Source organism: Eriocheir sinensis, chromosome 67 (assembly GCF_024679095.1).
Source record: "Eriocheir sinensis breed Jianghai 21 chromosome 67, ASM2467909v1, whole genome shotgun sequence".
NCBI lineage: Eukaryota > Metazoa > Arthropoda > Malacostraca > Decapoda > Varunidae > Eriocheir > Eriocheir sinensis.
Window position 1 is genome coordinate 2,051,505 of NC_066575.1, and position 17,528 is coordinate 2,069,032.

The 17,528-nt window shown below is 45.7% G+C and overlaps 1 pseudogene; it reads right to left on the bottom strand.

The window, feature by feature from the left end:
• Nucleotides 1-2,584: 2,584 nt before the first annotated feature.
• On the bottom strand, nt 2,585-8,566 carry LOC126987865 (histidine-rich glycoprotein-like; annotated as a pseudogene).
• Nucleotides 8,567-17,528: the final 8,962 nt, after the last annotated feature.

Sequence of the window (17,528 nt, forward strand, 5' to 3'; positions counted from 1 at the left end):
GAATCGACTGTCTTCATTAGGCTCAGTGCTCCATACACTCCCTTGGTGCTGGCGCTGCCTTACATGCTGATGGCTGCTGTTCCTTCTTATAACCTTTCGTACTGTTCTTTTCCTTGTCGATCATCTGTCCTCATAAATATCGTGAAGCTCCCTTTGCAAGCTCCCGTTATCAAAAGAAATGACCTATCAATCTATTAAGCGCGTCTTGCCTATTTCTGATATCTTTTGTGTAAGATTTCATTCATTCCCATTTTCTAGCACGGATACTTTTCTACTACAAGATTCAGACAGTAGTTTCATTTTAACATCTCTATCTATCTATCTATCTATCTATTTATATATATATATATCTATTTATCTATCTATCTATCTATCTATTTATATCTATCTATCTATATCTATCTATCTATCTATCTATCTATCTATCTATCTATCTATCTATCTATCTATCTATCTATCTCTATCTATCTATATATATATATATATATATATATATATATATATATATATATATATATATATATATATAGATATAACATCAGCAAAAGTAACAAAAGAGGCATCGACTGCAGCAGGTAATAGCATGAGCAGTTTTAGTAGCAGCAGCAGGGGGGTGATGAGGGGAAGGTAGAGGAGGAGGAGGAGGAGGAGGAGGAGGAGGAAGAGGAGGTGGTGGTGGAAGACTAGGATGAAGCGAAAGAAAATAATCAGACATTACTGACCAATAACTATATTTTTGTTCCTGTTGGCAACATAACTGGCCAAGCAAAAATTACTACGTTGGTATGAAGCTCTATTTTGTGTGCCGCGGAATTCTTTCTTTTTTTTTTTTTTTTTTTTTTTTCGTCGCGGCCTATTGTGCCGGTAGCCTTCTTCCCGGTGGATCTTGATGGTCGGTCCAAATCTTCTTCCCGGTGGGTCCTGATGGTCGGCCCAGCCCGTTCTGGCGCAGGCGAGTGTTTATAGTGGCGCCATCTTGCATTGGTTCATGCTGCCCTCCCGGAGCTCATCTTTAATCCTAGAATCTAGAGTCCGGGTTGATAGGTGGTCTTCTGGACAGCATGTGGGAAGTTTTAAGCCACTCGGCGGCGGCTGAAAAATCCCGGTTTGGTGGCACCGGTCGGGGATTGAACTTTCGTCCTCCTGAACGCGGGGCCGTCTCGCTATCCGTTCAGCCACCGCCTCCCCTAATGTTGAAGCATACAGGCAACGTATACAATAACACTCGACACTCCTTGTTCTAATACCCTTTTTCCAATACCTGTGTTCCAATACCCTCGCCCCGGTACCCAAAACAACGATCACTGCTGGTGTGGTGATAATGATATTCACGGAAACGAACTCCACAAAACTCAGGGTAATAACGCGTCGTAACTCTGGAGCTCACTCAGAATTCCCCGTCTGGCGTGTGCTCCACTGTCCCGTGCTGTAAGGATAACAAATGTTTCCTTTTCATAGCCAACGTTGCCAGATTGTCGTACTTGGCGTATTGTTTTTGCCGATTTCTGACCAAAAACTATCGCACCCACAAAGATAACGATATGCATTTATAATTATTGTTAAAATCGGTAATTATTGATGCTCTTTTTTGCAATATTTATGGGCCAGAAACCGGATAATACAATGTTATGCGTACGGTAATTTGGTAACGTTGTTCATAGCCTGTACATAACATTCAACTCTATCCATGCTTATTCCTGCACGTGCATGTCAGCGTGAAAATATCGATAGAAGATAGGAAGAGAGGCAACATGGCGGCGGAATTTAAGAGGTAGAAGACTATCAGTAAGAGGAGGAGAGCTGATGAGACGAACAGCCTTAGACTCCACTCTGTCCAGGAGAGCTGTGTGAGTGGAGCCCTCCCCCACGTGAGATGCATACTCCATACGAGGGCGGACAAGGCCCCTATAAATGGAAAGCATCTGTGCAGGGGAGAAGAACTGGCGGAGACGATACAGAACGCCCAACCTCGAGGAAGCTGATTAAGTGAGAGAGGAAATGTGAAGTTTCCAGTTGAGATTTTGAGCTAAGGATAGACCGAGGATGTTTAATGTTGAAGAAGGTGACAGCTGAATGTTATCGAGTACGAACTTAGGTCAAAAGAACAAGGTAACATTAAGACAGAGCAGCTTTATTTAAGTGGCGTGAGGGCGAGGGGGCCGGGGCGGAGCGGCGCCCCTCACCGGTGCTCCGGGGCGGCTGGGGCGACACGGGGACGCGGGAAAAACCGGCGTGAGCAAGACCGGCCTATCCGTGAGTCCGGGTGTCGGCGCCTCTCCCGCCAGCCGCCCCGGGGAAGCGAGTCGCTGCGTCGAGACAAGTGGCGGCCGTGGGGGGGAGGAGGAGAAGGTGGCGGCCCGCAGCAGGTTGGTCGTGGGGGAGGTGGAAGATAAAGTGGAGATGAAGGAGGTGGAGTGGCCCGTTGCCGGGTCATGGTGGAGTGAAGAAAGGGATCGGCTCTAGTGGTGGCGGTGGTAGGAGCCGTAGCGGTAGTAGGGGTACCTGTAGTAGTGGTAGCCGGGGTGGCCGTACCCGTAGTAGTGGGTCCTGCTGGGCTCTGCGCTGGGCTCGGGGTCATGGAGCGCTTGTGGTGGTTGTGGTAGTAGTGGGGCCTGTGGTGGTAGTAGCCGTAGTGGTGGGGGTGACCGTAGGAGTAGTGCCTGCTGGGCTCAGCGGCAGCCTCGGGGTCAGCGGAGCGCTTGTGGTGGTGGTGGTAGTGGTAGGGGGTGTGGTGGTGGTGGCCGTAGTAGTGTCTGCTGGGCTCTGGGTCAGCACTGGCCTCAGGGTCAGCGGACCGCTTGTGGTGGTGGTGGTAGCGCGGGTAGCCGTAGTGGCGGTAGGAGTAGTGGCCGTAGTGGGGGTAGCCGTAGTGGTAGGAGTAGGGCCGGTGGGCGTCGGGGTCGGCTTCGGCGAGGGCCTCGGGCTCAGGGTCAGCGTGCACCAGAGCCGCCACTGCCAGGAGGCCCAGAGCCACACACCTGCAGAGAGAGCAATGGGACTCCTTAAGTCTCCTTCCACCTCGTCAGTAATGAGAGGCGAGGGGACAGATGGCCGGCATGTAGAGTGAAGCCAACATATCCTTCAGTCTACATGTCCGATAAGGATTAGTCGCTCGACAGAAATTTTATCGAGTGAATGAGAGAATGAGCGAGTAACTAACTTTTATAATATGATTGAGTGACTGAGACTGGACCATGTGGCCAAATGAAGTGAGGGTAGATCGTGTGAGTGAGTGGATGGGTGGCTGAATCATGTGGACAAGTGGAGAAGGAAGTATCAGACTGAATGAGGATAGATCGTGTGAGTGGATGGGTTAATACAGGCTGGAACATGTAGGCGAGTGGAGGAGGAAGAGAGTGGCCGAGTGGTGCTGAATCAAGCGAGTGACTGTCAGTACTCACGTAGGTCTTCATGGTTGGTGCTGATGTCTGCTCACTGCCGTCAGCCCAAGTGTCTGCCAGTCCAGCCCAGCCCACGCCTTATATACTTGTAACTCGGCCTTCGTGGGTGGATCACTCCCCTCTCCTTCCCCCTCCCTTAACCCCTACTCTCCCCCCCTGACCACAACACCCCTGCTGGACAAGCTTTCTTCAGCAGCCCTTGATGGCCGCATTGATGAGACATCGTGTGTCTCATCACCTTTTACTCTACTTCCTTCATTATAAATTGAGTATATTGATTAGTCTCAGAGTCCCATCTACTCCATTACTAGATGGTGGTGTTAGTTTGTATATTAGCGGCCAGTCTGTCCCTCAGCTTGTTTGTATCATTTATCATTCTACTTCTTCCCTAATGAATCGCCTCTCTTTCGATTTCCTTCCACTTCTATCACTGTTAGGTTATCCTTTGTCGATAAAGCGTAACGTTATCTTTTGTTTCCAAAATGTTGATTCCTTTGTCGATAAAACTAAAACAACTCAAAACCATATTTCCTTTCTTCGTTTACAAAACGTTGATTCCTTTATCGATGAGCCTTAAAAACAATTATATTTTTACTTTTGTTTAATGCAGTTCCAGCACATCGGTAACTTCCGTAACTCAAAAATATAACACTTTCTTCGTTTTACAAAACGTTGATTCCTTTGTCCGATAAACTAAAACTCAAAACCATATTTTCCTTTCTTTGTTTGATAGTAGTTCTTTGTCGATAAAACTAAAACAACTCAAAACCATATTTTCCTTTCTTCGTTTACAAAATGTCGATTCCTTTGTCGATAAAACTAAAACTCAAAACCATATTTTCCTTTCTTTTGTTTCCAAAATATTGATTCCTTTGTCGATAAAACTAAAGCAACTCAAAATCATATTTTTCCTTTTTCTTGTTTCCAAAGCATTAGTGCTGTGATAAGCGCGTCGCAATAACTCGTTATCCTTTCTGTGTCCTCAAAAAGTCGATTCCTTTGTCGATAAAAGCTTCAGGGCTTGCATCATAACAACTCATTTCTTCCTTTAAAGGTCAGTATCCCACCGGTAGCATATAGGTGTATCCACTACAACATTTACGTCGGTCGGCATCACCCGACATTTACGTCAGGGTCAGCATCCCCTTAACATTTACACGTCAGGGTCAGCATCCACCCCGACATTGTCGGTCAACGGCATCCACCTACCCGACAGTTAAGTCAGGGTCAGCATCCCATTGAGAGCCCAAAATGTGGATGATGACTTTTTCCTTTAAGATGTTGTGTTTCTATCGTATTCTTTTTCTGGTGTTTTTCTGTATTTTCCTTGTGCTGGTTTTCTTTTCTTTATTTTCCTTTTCTGGTGTAGTTTTAACTGTATATCAGCTTTTCTTGGTGCCGTATCCTGCTACAGACGAGTCTCCTTCACCCCTGAGAAGCCTCGCCCGTACCAACATACCACACCAAAGGCCTTAATCCTAGTTGTTCGTTTTGCTAATGTTGTGTTTTGTATCTGATTTCTTTTTTCTGGCATTCCTTTTCTGTATTATCCTGTCTCCGGTGTTACTTTTCTTTATTTGTGGTGTGAGTGTTGTGTAGAGTATCTACATCGCCTCTACCTGATGCCGTATCTTGCTACAGAGGAGTCTCCTTCACCCCAGAGAAGGCTCACCCATACCAATATACCACACCAAAGGCCTTCATGCTGGATCTTTGTGCGTGTTTTTGTTTTATTTTTTCCTTTTTCTCATCTGTGCTTCTATCTTGTCTATTTCCTGGAATTCCTCTCCTGTATTGTCCTATTTCTGATGTTCTTTCAGTTTGTTTTCCTTATTTTCGGTGTGTTCACCTGTAATATCCCTGTCGTGGAGTTCTTCTGAAATCGCCTTTCCTTGGTGCTGTGTGCTGATACGAATGAATCTCCTTCACCCCAGAAAAGACCCGCCCATACCAACACACAACACCAAACGCCCTCCCCCGCCCTGGACACTGGGATCTACGGCACCGCCATGGACGCCCTGAGGGAGCCGAGACGCCCTGCCGGAACCCCTGAGCCCCGCGACGCTCGCCAGGGAGACCTTGGGCTCCTGACGCTCCCCAGCACCGCCGAGGCGGGGAGGGCGGGGAACCCAGACAACTGCAGAACAACTCCAGACGGGAATATTAAATTAATCGTAAACACCGTGACGGCGCAAAAGCTACGTTTGTCGAGTCTGATGGCAGGACGCCGGCCGAATGATTTCGGCGCGGCATCCGTTTCCTTCTCTGTTTCTGATTTCTCTCATTGTTTTTGAGAGAGAGAGAGAGAGAGAGAGAGAGAGAGAGAGAGAGAGAGAGAGAGAGAGAGAGAGAGAGAGAGAGAGAGAGAGAGAGAGAGAGAGAGAGAGAGACCATTTTAATAGGTGTAATGCTTGAGTCAGTTGATATTGTTGCTATTTCCAATATCTATCTATCTATCTATCTACTCCCCCACTCTTTGCCCCCCCCACACATTGCGTGTGTATAATAAAATGTATATGTATGTGTCTGTGTGTGTGTATGTGTCAATTTGTATTTGTGTGTATGTGTGTGAGTGTGTGTATGTGTGTCTGTATGTGTGTGTGTGTGAGTGTGTGTGTGTGTGTGTGTGTCTGTGTTGCTGTGTGAGTCTCTCTCTCTCTCTCTGATAACGTGTGACCTTGCTAGGCCTAACGGCATAATACTCAGGGTAATCACGCGCCGTAACTCTGGTGCTGACTCAGAATACCCCGTCTGGCGTGTGCTCTATCGTCCTGTGGTGTAACGGTAACAAATATTTCCTTTTCATAGCCTGTACAAATCATTCAACTCTATCCATGCTTATTCCTGCACGTGCAGTGTGTGTATGCATTTACCTTTCAATGCCTGTACATTTCACTTACAATATATCAATATTTATTAATCTGTTACGTATTAGTCTGTAAAGGAGGGCGATGTGTGCTCAGTACAGTCAGTGGTCGGGTACACATACTTCTTTATTTACCGCTGAGAGCGAAACAGGATGGCGTGGATGTGACGGTGATATACTGGCGAAATTCCCTCCCTAAAAACAGGTATTTGTGACTTTTCTGACAGGGAAGCTTAAGTTAACCCGCCACCCATTCTATAGCTAAACTGAATGATTCACTGTGTAACACGACTTTTATCCTAGGATAGGAACTGTTATTTCCTATTTGCTTACGCCTAGAATGTATCAAAAATGGCTTATGTCTCCTTCAAACTTAGCTCTTGTTACCAGGACAATGATAATTCTGAAATTTATCTATTGCCATTATGAAAACTGGCAAATGTCAACATTCTCGTTCAGAAAAAAGTCAGCAAGATCTTGACGCTGCTGTATTCCTCTTTGAGCTGCGCCGAGTGAGCCAGGGTAAGAGATGGATGCATGTTCCCGTTATGAAGCAGCACGGCTTTGAGGCTCCTGGACGAGTTGTTGATGAAGAGGCGCCACTCACGGGGGTTACAAGCGATTCCAATTGTCTCGAGCAGACCAGTCACACTGTGGCAGAAGCAAAGCTCATCTTGACTTGAAAAAGACTGGTAACGCTACAAGTTACAGTCCATCAGAAAAAAAGGTTGCCTGAGTTTTATGTGTGTTCTTTTTGAGGTAAAAGGATGTTAAGAGTAGTACACTGAAAGGCATGTTGGTAATCACCTGATACAAATGACGGCCTTTCACCGTGTGCTTGTTCGTGGCTTACAGTACTGGTGCAATTAAGTTGTTTGCTCCCTCCACCCATCCACTCAAAATTGGTCGAGTACGAACTTAGGTCAAAAGAACAAGGTAACATTAAGACAGAGCAGCTTTATTTAAGTGGCGTGAGGGCGAGGGGGCCGGGGCGGAGCGGCGCCCCTCACCGGTGCTCCGGGGCGGCTGGGGCGATACGGGGACGCGGGAAAAACCGGCGTGAGCAAGACCGGCCTATCCGTGAGTCCGGGTGTCGGCGCCTCTCCCGCCAGCCGCCCCGGGGAAGCGAGTCGCTGCGTCGAGACAAGTGGCGGCCGTGGGGGGGAGGAGGAGAAGGTGGCGGCCCGCAGCAGGTTGGTCGTGGGGGAGGTGGAAGATAAAGTGGAGATGAAGGAGGTGGAGTGGCCCGTTGCAGGGTCATGGTGGAGTGAAGAAAGGGATCGGCTCTAGTGGTGGCGGTGGTAGTAGCCGTAGCGGTAGTAGGGGTACCTGTAGTAGTGGTAGCCGGGGTGGCCGTACCCGTAGTAGTGGGTCCTGCTGGGCTCTGCGCTGGGCTCGGGGTCAGCGGAGCGCTTGTGGTGGTTGTGGTAGTAGTGGGGCCTGTGGTGGTAGTAGCCGTAGTGGTGGGGGTGACCGTAGGAGTAGTGCCTGCTGGGCTCAGCGGCAGCCTCAGGGTCAGGAGCGCTTGTGGTGGTGGTGGGAGTGGTAGGGGGTGTGGTGGTGGTGGCCGTAGTAGTGTCTGCTGGGCTCTGGGTCAGCACTGGCCTCAGGGTCAGCGGACCGCTTGTGGTGGTGGTGGTAGCGCGGGTAGCCGTAGTGGCGGTAGGAGTAGTGGCCGTAGTGGGGGTAGCCGTAGTGGTAGGAGTAGGGCCGGTGGGCGTCGGGGTCGGCTTCGGCGAGGGCCTCGGGCTCAGGGTCAGCGTGCACCAGAGCCGCCACTGCCAGGAGGCCCAGAGCCACACACACCTGCGGCAGAGAGCAATGTGACCCCTTAAGTCTCCTTCCACCTCGTCAGTAATGGGAGGCGAGGGGACAGATAGCCGGCATGTAGAGTGAAGCCAACATATCCTTCAGTCTACATGTCCGATAAGGATTAGTCGCTCGACAGAAATTTTATCGAGTGAATGAGAGAATGAGCGAGTAACTAACTTTTATAATATGATTGAGTGACTGAGACTGGACCATGTGGCCAAATGAAGTGAGGGTAGATCGTGTGAGTGAGTGGATGGGTGGCTGAATCATGTGGACAAGTGGAGAAGGAAGTATCAGACTGAATGAGGATAGATCGTGTGAGTGGATGGGTTAATACAGGCTGGAACATGTAGGCGAGTGGAGGAGGAAGAGAGTGGCCGAGTGGTGCTGAATCAAGCGAGTGACTGTCAGTACTCACGTAGGTCTTCATGGTTGGTGCTGATGTCTGCTCACTGCCGTCAGCCCAAGTGTCTGCCAGTCCAGCCCAGCCCACGCCTTATATGCTTGTAACTCGGCCTTCGTGGGTGGCTCACTTCCCTCTCCTTTCTCCTCCCCTAAACCCTTACTCTTCCTCTTGACCACAACACCCCTGCCGGACGAGCTTTCTTCAGCAGCCCTTGATGGCCGCATTGATGAGACATCGTGTGTCTCATCACCTTTTACTGTACTTCCTTCATTATGAATCCAATATAGTGATTAGGCTCAGTGTCCCAACTATTTCCGTACTAGCTGGTGGCGTTAGTTTGTATATTGGCGGCCAGTCTGTCCCTCAGCTTGTTTGTATCATTTATCATTCTACTTCTTCCCTAATGAATCACCTCTCATTCATTCACTCATTCACCGCTCCCTCTACTCCCGTGCTGGCTGGTGGCGCTGCTTTGCATATTGATGGCCAGTGTTTGTGCTTCATTTAGTTTCTTATCAATCATTATTCTGTTCTCTCCCTTGAAAATCAAATCTCATTCCATTTCAGTGTGAATCAATTGTCTTCCACAGGCTCAGTGTCCACGCATTCCCTTGTTGCTGGCGCTGAATTACGTACTGATGACTACTGCTCCTTCTTGTCACCTTTAGTTTTATTCTCTTCCTTACCGATAATTATCTATCCTTATAAAGATCGCGAAGTTGCCTTTGCAAATTCCTGTTATCAAAAGAAACGACCTATAAATCTATTAACCGTGTCTTGCCTACTTCTGATATCTTTTGTGTAAGACTTCATTCATTCACATTTTCTAACATGGATACTTTTTATACTACAAGATTCAGACAGTAGTTTCACATTATCATATATAGCTACGTATATATATATATATATATATATATATATATATATATATATATATATATATATATATATATATATATATATATATATATATATATATATATATATATATATATATATATATATATATATATATATATATATATATATATATATACCTCAGAAAGTTTACCCACCACCATCTCCACTCCTCCCTCCTCCCTCTAACCTCCAGTTCTAAAATATCGCAGCCTTAGTAACTAAGGGACTCAAATTAAAAGGCTCATTATATTATTGTTTTCCTTGAAGGTGTGTGTGAAGCGTGAATATTGTTCTTACCTGAGGACGCCACGACCAGGAAGAAACTCTCTCAGGTGCATAAGTTGTGTTCTTGTGGCCTACCCCCCCCCCACCCCCACCCACCCACACACACACACACACGTAACTACACAGGAACTTCCTATACGTGATTTGGTTATATGTATGATTTAGATAAGAGTGTGTGTGTGTGTGTGTGTGTGTGTGTGTGTGTGTGTGTGTGTGTGTGTGTGTGTGTTTGTGTGTGTGTGTGTGTGTGTGTGTGTCCATAGCTTCACTTTTCCTTGTCGGTGAGGTGGAACTACGGTAATTTTCGGTGCCTGGCCTTCCATACCTCCCATACGATTTCCTTATCCCTTCACCTCATCACTTCCTCAACACAGGGCTCAACCGTCTGTCTGTCTGTCTGTCTATGTCTGTGTCTGTCTTTCTATTTGTATGTTTGTCTATATCCATTGTCAGTCTTTCCGGCTTCCTGTATGGACTTTGTTATCCAAAATCTAGCCACAATCATTACGAATTAATAAGGTGGTTACACAATTTAAGTTTTAATATTCAAACTTTTCACAATGAAGGAAAAGTGTTGATAAGAAAAATGGGAAAAAATAGTCTGAATGATACGTTTCACTTTATTGGCAAATACAGATTGGTATTCTGAGTTACAAGACAGCGATAGCAACACTTTTCATCGCTCACAAGAAAATTGATCCTGATATTACAATAGAAGGGGAAAAACTAGAGTAAAAAGTACACTGTTGACTTTTAAATGTCTTTCAAATAAAGCCATGATTGGTCACGGAAAATATAATGAAAACAACATATTTCATGAGAAGTATATTATTATTCATTAAGGATATTATTGAAAAGTATTTTATCATTACTAAGTGAGCTACTAAACACAAAAGAACGTTTCAAGTGGAGATCAAATTAATACATAAACAGGATAACAGTTAGGTATCTTCACTCAAGCAATAATCCCAAAGGTTTGAATATACATCTACCTGTTCACCAAACGTCCCTTCAGTGCTCATGAACAAAACTTTCAAGCTAAACACTGACTTCAAAACTATATTTACTTTAACACTGAATATTTCTCATTTTAATCAGTTTTCTGTCTGATCCACTTCACTATAGTTTGACCCCCGATCCATTCCTTCATTAAACTAAGTGGTCGTCTCCTTCCTGTCGTCCTCGTCGTAGTCGTGCTTCGTGGTGTGGCTTCATTTCTGCTTGTGAGTGTGGCGAAGGTGGGTGTGGTGAAGGTTCTTGGCGTGGTTCTGAGTGTGGGGGTTGTTGTGAATGTGGCTCTGAGGATGGGGGTTGTTGTGGGTGGGAGTGGGGGGGTGGGGGTTATGGTGTGGCTCTGGGTGTGGGGGTTGTTGTGAGTGTGGCTCTGGGTGTGGGGGTTATGGTGTGGCTTTGGGTGTGGGGGTTGGGGGTGTGACTCTGGGTATGGGTGTGATTCTGGGTGTGGCTCTGGGTGTGACTCTAGGTGTGGGGATTGTTGTAGGTATGGCCTTTGACGTGGTCTCAGGAGGGGGCTCACACTATGAGTCCTATCTGGAGGCGTAGCTGAAGGCTGTAGGATGGGACTGTGCGGAGCTCCGGAAGGGTCTGGGATTGGCGCTGTGTGTATGCCTTGTTATGAGTTACCCGCTGGAGTCGCCTCTGCCACCTGGGTTTTTCCGGTGCGGCAAGGGAGGGGGCAGGGTTCATCTTCCGCCAACAGCCTTTTCAACTCCTCGCAGCAATGACCCACATCCTCGCCGCGGCCACGCACAGAGAGGTAGCATCCATTCCCTTCGAGGGCGATTTGGACGCTGCACTTCTCACAGAGCCTTACCCTTGTGGCGTCGCGATGGCCCGGGAAGATGGGCCGATGCTGAGGGGGAACTTGCACAATCTGGCACACCCTCTCGTCTACCTTCGTCGGCGTCACAACTTCTTTTATCACTTTCTCGTCAGTCTGCCTCTCGCCCACACTCACTGTTTCATCATTCTTTTGTACTCCATCTATCTGCTTTTCGTCCTCGTCCTCCTCGTTCCGGAGTTCCTCTTCTTGGCTTCCATCTTCCGTTGCCAGCGACCATGTTTCTTCCTCTTCTGTGCTTATATGAGTTGTTGTTGTTGTTTCTACCTCATCCCCAGACAAGCAGGGAGAAGGAGGCTCTGTCTTTATACAGAAGAAGCAGGACAGTAACGCGGAACACCAAGACCTCCTCTCCCTTATTTCCTCCTCTTGATGCTCTCTTCTCAGTTCGATCTGGATGCATTCGTTACTTTGTGCAGAAAGGTTGGTAAAGGACACCCTCGCGACTCCAGCACCACCGTCTAAATTATCCATGATCTTCAGATGAACGGCTCCTCAGTTCCCACTTTCAGTTCGAACTCTTAAAAATTACTGAGCTACGATTATCTATCAAACTTTAATCCGGCAATCCAATTGGTACGGGTAGGGAGTAGTCAAGATGTTACGCCGTGTTTTGTGGGGGATAAGTTGATGTTAGACGGAGTAGCGAAGACATCTTGGAGTGCTTTACGGGGTATTGGATGTGGCACACGGAGTAGTCGAGATGTTACGCTGTTTTCAATGACGTGTTTTCATATTACAAAGCTGTGGGACTTGGTCTATTTAAATTCTCCTCTAATGGAATCTATGACATACAGTACGCATAGCTATTATTATTATTATTATTATTATTATTATTATTATTATTATTATTACGAGCATAATCTCAAATCAATGCATTTATGTTGACTACCAATATCAAGACAGTAAAAAAAATTACGTCACTCTGTGTGTAGGAAGATGTCTGAGGGTGTGGCTGCGTGAAGGTGTGGCTCTGAGTGTGGTCACGCCCGTAGGTTCCGACTGAAGGTAACCGTGATTGCCTGGTGATAAAAATATTACTGAGGAAATCAACGAGAACTGTGTGTGTGTGTGTGTGTGTGTGTGTGTGTGTGTGTGTGTGTGTGTGTGTGTGTGTGTGTGTGTGAGATGCTGCTGTTGTCATTGAGAGAAAGTCACACACACCCTCGCCAGTACAATCACAGTTATTTAGTTTCAAAATTCTCATATTTAAAATTATTCGTTCCACAACTCTGCTAGTCACGTGACCACAGCATGAAAGTGTATCGCCTCTGTGGTGGTGAAGGTTTGTTGGTGGTGACGGGAAAGCTTAGGATAGTGGTGATGGTGGTGGTGATGGTGGTGGGTGTGGTTGTGGTGGTTACGGTGAAGGTTTGGTGGTCACGGGAGAGTTTAGGATAGTGGTGATGGAAGGTAAAAAATGTTGGTGTAGGTTTGGTTAGTCACTGTGGTGGTGGGCGTGATGATGGTAATGGTGGAGATGGTTACTGTGGTGGTGGGCGTGATGATGGTAATGGTGGAGATGGTTAGTGTGGAGGTGGTTACAATTAGTACGTTGGTGGTAGAAAAAGAATATCTGTGATGAAGGTTATATTATCAAGGAGGACGAGCCGATACAGAAGCAGAATGAAAAAAAAAGGAAGAATATGAACAAGAACTACTACTACTACTACTATTACTACTACTACTACTACTACTACTACTACTACTACTACTACTAATAATAATAATAATAATGATAAATATAGATGAGTATGATAAAAACAATAAGCATAATAAAAATATACCACAAGATACCGCAGCAAAACACGGCACTTGCTTGCATGCTTCTAAAAACAGGAGCCATGCAGAACACACCTTGCCTCTGTGGAATGCAGGGAAGAAGGATGCAAAGGAGCAGGAGCAAAACAGGGAACATGGACAGAAAACGGAACAGAAAAAGAGGGACCTTAGTTTTAATCTCCTCCTCTCCTCCTCCTCAGCTTCTCCTCCTCCGCTTCTTCTTTCTCTTCCCCTTTTCATTCAACATTACCAATACCACAACAACTATGGTTTCTGTTCTCCCTCCCTCCATTTTTCTTCCCTAGACTTTAACCTGTTATTATTGCTCCTTTTTCACTTTCTCCGCCTCTTTCTCTCATCCTATTCATCCATCTAAATAATACAACAGGTAGAAGACAGCGCCGCCCCACGTATATGAAGAAATGCACTATGTAGTACAAAACACCAGTGATTTGAACATTTGGAATATCAACTGCCCTAACGTTGTCTGGGGCTTGATGAAGAGAGACCAAGAGGTTAACATACTCAATTTACTCATGGATATTAACGCATTCCTCACTCAGAATGTATATTACTCAACCAACTCAAGATATTATACTACTGGATTTGGTATTAGTAACCGACCCTGTCACAAATAAGTTAGTCTTCGATCACCACTTAATATTGTTTTAGTATCATCAGTCAGCATAAAGTCGTTGATCCGTTCGTAATACCAGACGAGAGAAAGGCTGATTTAAACGTTGCTCGTGAAAATAAAAAGAGGGACCTTAGTTTTAACCACCACCATCACCACCACCACCACCACCTCCTCCTCCAACTCCTCTTCCTCCTCCTTCTCTGCTTCTCCTCTTCTTTCTCCTCTTCTTTTGACTTTTTTGAGGTTCTTCTTTTCGCAGTTGCCCTCCTTTCTCTTCCTTTTCTCCTTGATCTTATGCAAATTCTCCTCCTCGCTCATAATTATCTCATTCATATTTTCTCCTTCCGCTTTCCAAACAGTTACTGACAATAATATATTTCCCGTTTCTTATTGCCACTGATCTTTTGCCTACGTTCTTTTAAATAAACTTTCTCCTCTTAGTTTTTCTTTATCTGAGATTCTTCTATTAATATCGTTCTTGTTTTCTCATTCTTTCTTTACATTTGTCTTTTGTACGTTTCCCCTAAGTCATATTTTTATTCGTCTCCTATTTTTTCACGATGCTTTTTTGAAATTCTAATCTTCCTTACTCACTAACATTCCTCATACGTACCAATCATTCATATTTTGGGTTTATATTCAATGATCGTCTATTCACGCTGTCACTTCTCATCCTCTCATATGTTTACACTTAACGCCAATTCTTTATGTTATATTCCTCATCACTCGTACATCAACCATCTCTTTTTATATTAACACTTCATGCTCGTGTTCTTGTGTTACCATGTTCATTCTGTGATATGCAAGAATCTTCCTTTTTTCAGTATCCATTTTCCAGCAATCCTCTACCTCTTCATCACCAGACATTCCTCGTACCTTCTTATACCTCCATTTTCCTCCTGTATCCTTGCGTTCCCATGTTCCTCTGTGTTGCAAGACTCCTACACTCTCCTCCCTCCACGCCACCTCTGGGAGCTCGCGGCAGAAAACCTGGAGTGTTCGTCTTCGTCATGTTACTCTCGAGGACAGTGGCAAGGGCGAGGCAGTGAGGGATGGAGATGAGAAGTGAGGCAAAGGGGTCGGTATAGTCGAGAGGGAGGGAGAGAACGGGAGGAAGGAGGGAGGCGGGTAGTGGGGGAAGAGAGTTGCGAAAGAGTGGTGAAGAAACTTTAGTATTATGTAAGGAATGAGAATGGAATGAGGAATGAGGATGATCGAGAAGAGGAGGAAAGGTGAGGGAGAGTATGAATGAGGAGGAGAGAAAACTAGTTATGTAGAGGGAGAAAGGGAAGGAAATTAGGAAAAGGGAGAGAGAGGAGAAAAGGGAGAAGGAGAAAAGAGAGAAGGAGTTTTGTAGAGGGAGAAAGGGAAGGAAATTAGGAAAAGGGAGAGAGAGGAGAAAGGAGAGAAGGAGAAAAAAGAGAGGGAGTTCTGTTGAGGGAGAAAGGGAAGGAAATTAGGAAAAGGGAAAGAGAGGAGAAAGGAGAGGAGAAAAAAGAGAGGGATAGGCAAGGCGGAGAAATAAACTGATCTCAGAGGAAGAGAGAGAGGGAGGGAATGTATGAGAAAAAAAAAAAAGAAGAGGAGTGAAGGATGCAGGGAGGGGGAAGAGGAGAAGAGAAGAAAGGAAGAAAGAAAATAGCAAAAGGAAAAATGAAACAAGGGATCAGAGTTATGTATTGACGAATGGAAGATTAATAAAATAAGAAAAAAGTATGAGGGAGGAGGAAAGAAGAGTAGGGAACGGAGGAAAAAAAGAGGAAAGCAGAAGGAAACGAAAACAAGAGATCAAAGTTAAGTATTGAAGAAGGAAGAAGAGTAAAGAAAGTGAAGGAGAGAAGAAGAAAAGAGGAAAATGAGATAAAAAAAGTAAAGGAGAAGAAATACTAGAGAGAGAGAGAGAGAGAGAGAGAGAGAGAGAGAGAGAGAGAGAGAGAGCAAGGTGTGTGGAGGTGGGGCAAGACACAGGCGCTAAAACTCGTGTAAATCAGTCTTTCCTTGACCTTCTGCTCTTGTGTTGCAAGGAAAAAGTCAGGGCTGGCGGGGCGTGGAGGGAGGGAGGGAGGGAGGGAGGGAAGAGAGGAAGAGAAGGAAGGGGAGAGGGAGAGGTGAGGGGATGAGGTGGGGGGAGGATGAAAGTTGAAAAAGGAGAGAGGGAAGAGAGAAGAGGGAAGGAAAAGTGAGAGAGAAGAAGAGAGAAAAAGAAGGAAAGAGAGAGGGAGAAATGAAGGGATGGAGTGGGGGAAAGAAAGTGAGATTTAAGGGAGAATAACAGAAGAGGGGAAGGGAGGAAAGAGAAAAGGGAAAGAGAGGGAAGAGAATGAGAGGAAAAGAAAGGAGGAGAGAGGGAGAGGTGAAGGGATGGATGGGGGAAACAAAAGTGAGATTTAAGGGAGAATAACAGAAGAGGGGAAGGGAGGAAAGAGACCAGGGAAAGTGAGGGATAAGGGAGGGAGGTAGGGTGGCTGGCAGGGTGTTGGAGGCTACAGTAGGGTAACAGCGAGGCTAGTGGGCGGGGGGGTCACAGGGAGAGGGGCAGGTAAGGGGGGACGCTAATTAAGGCTGTGGCGGTCAGGGTTACCTATGCTAATTAGTGAAAGGTTACCTGAGTCCAAGGTTAGTTTTTGGTCACACCTTTGCTAAGCGTGGAGGGGGGCATGTAACGCACTCCCCTGGGGCCGCGGGGTGAGGGGGGGGCGGAGGTACGATTACGGAGAAAAAACAAGACAGGTAGACGAAGAAAGCGAAGGAGAAGAAGAAGAAGGCGTAGAAGAATAAAAAGAAGAAGAAGAAGAAGAAGAAGAAGAAGAAGAAGAAGAAGAAGAAGGAGAAGAAGAAGAAGAAGAAGAAGGAGAAGAAGAAAAAGAAGAAGGAGAAGGAGAAAAAGAAGAAGAAGAAGAGGAAGGAGAAGAAGAAGGAGAAGGGGAAGGAGAAGAAGAGGAAGAAGAAGAAGAAAGAAAAAGATGATAATGATGATGATGATGATGAAATAAAAAGAAGCATCAGAAGAAGAATGATATTTTGAAACCATTAAACAAAGTAACTGTTCAAGAAAGAAAAAAAAACGACTAATATTATTACTCATGCGTATAACCTGAATGAGTCCTCCTCTCATCTATAAATCCTATAAAGAAATGTATATATAAACAAGCGTCAAGCTCAACAACACATACACTAAGTTCCTCTCCGCTTCCACTCGCCGTCACACGTCCCTGTAAGCCAAAATGTTATAGTTTCCCTCATTTGTTCTTTGCAATGTTTCTTGGACTTATTTTGATGTCACTTTCATGTCGGGAGCGTCGCCCTGACTCCCTTCCTCGCCTCCCACTTTCTCTTACTTTTCATGATTTCTTCAACGTTTCTGTCTTTTCCGAGTCGTGTTTATGTGTCGTGAGCGGCTTCCTCGCCTCTTCCTCTTATCTCTCGTTTCCTCCAATCTGTTCGTATTTTCTTCGATTCTTCTACCTTGTACGGAAATTATGTAGATTCTCGTTTCGTGTCACAGGCTCAAGGGTCACTGTGACGGAGAAGAGCAGCGAGGTCAAGCGCAGGTATTGTGTGTGCCCCAAATTTACCTT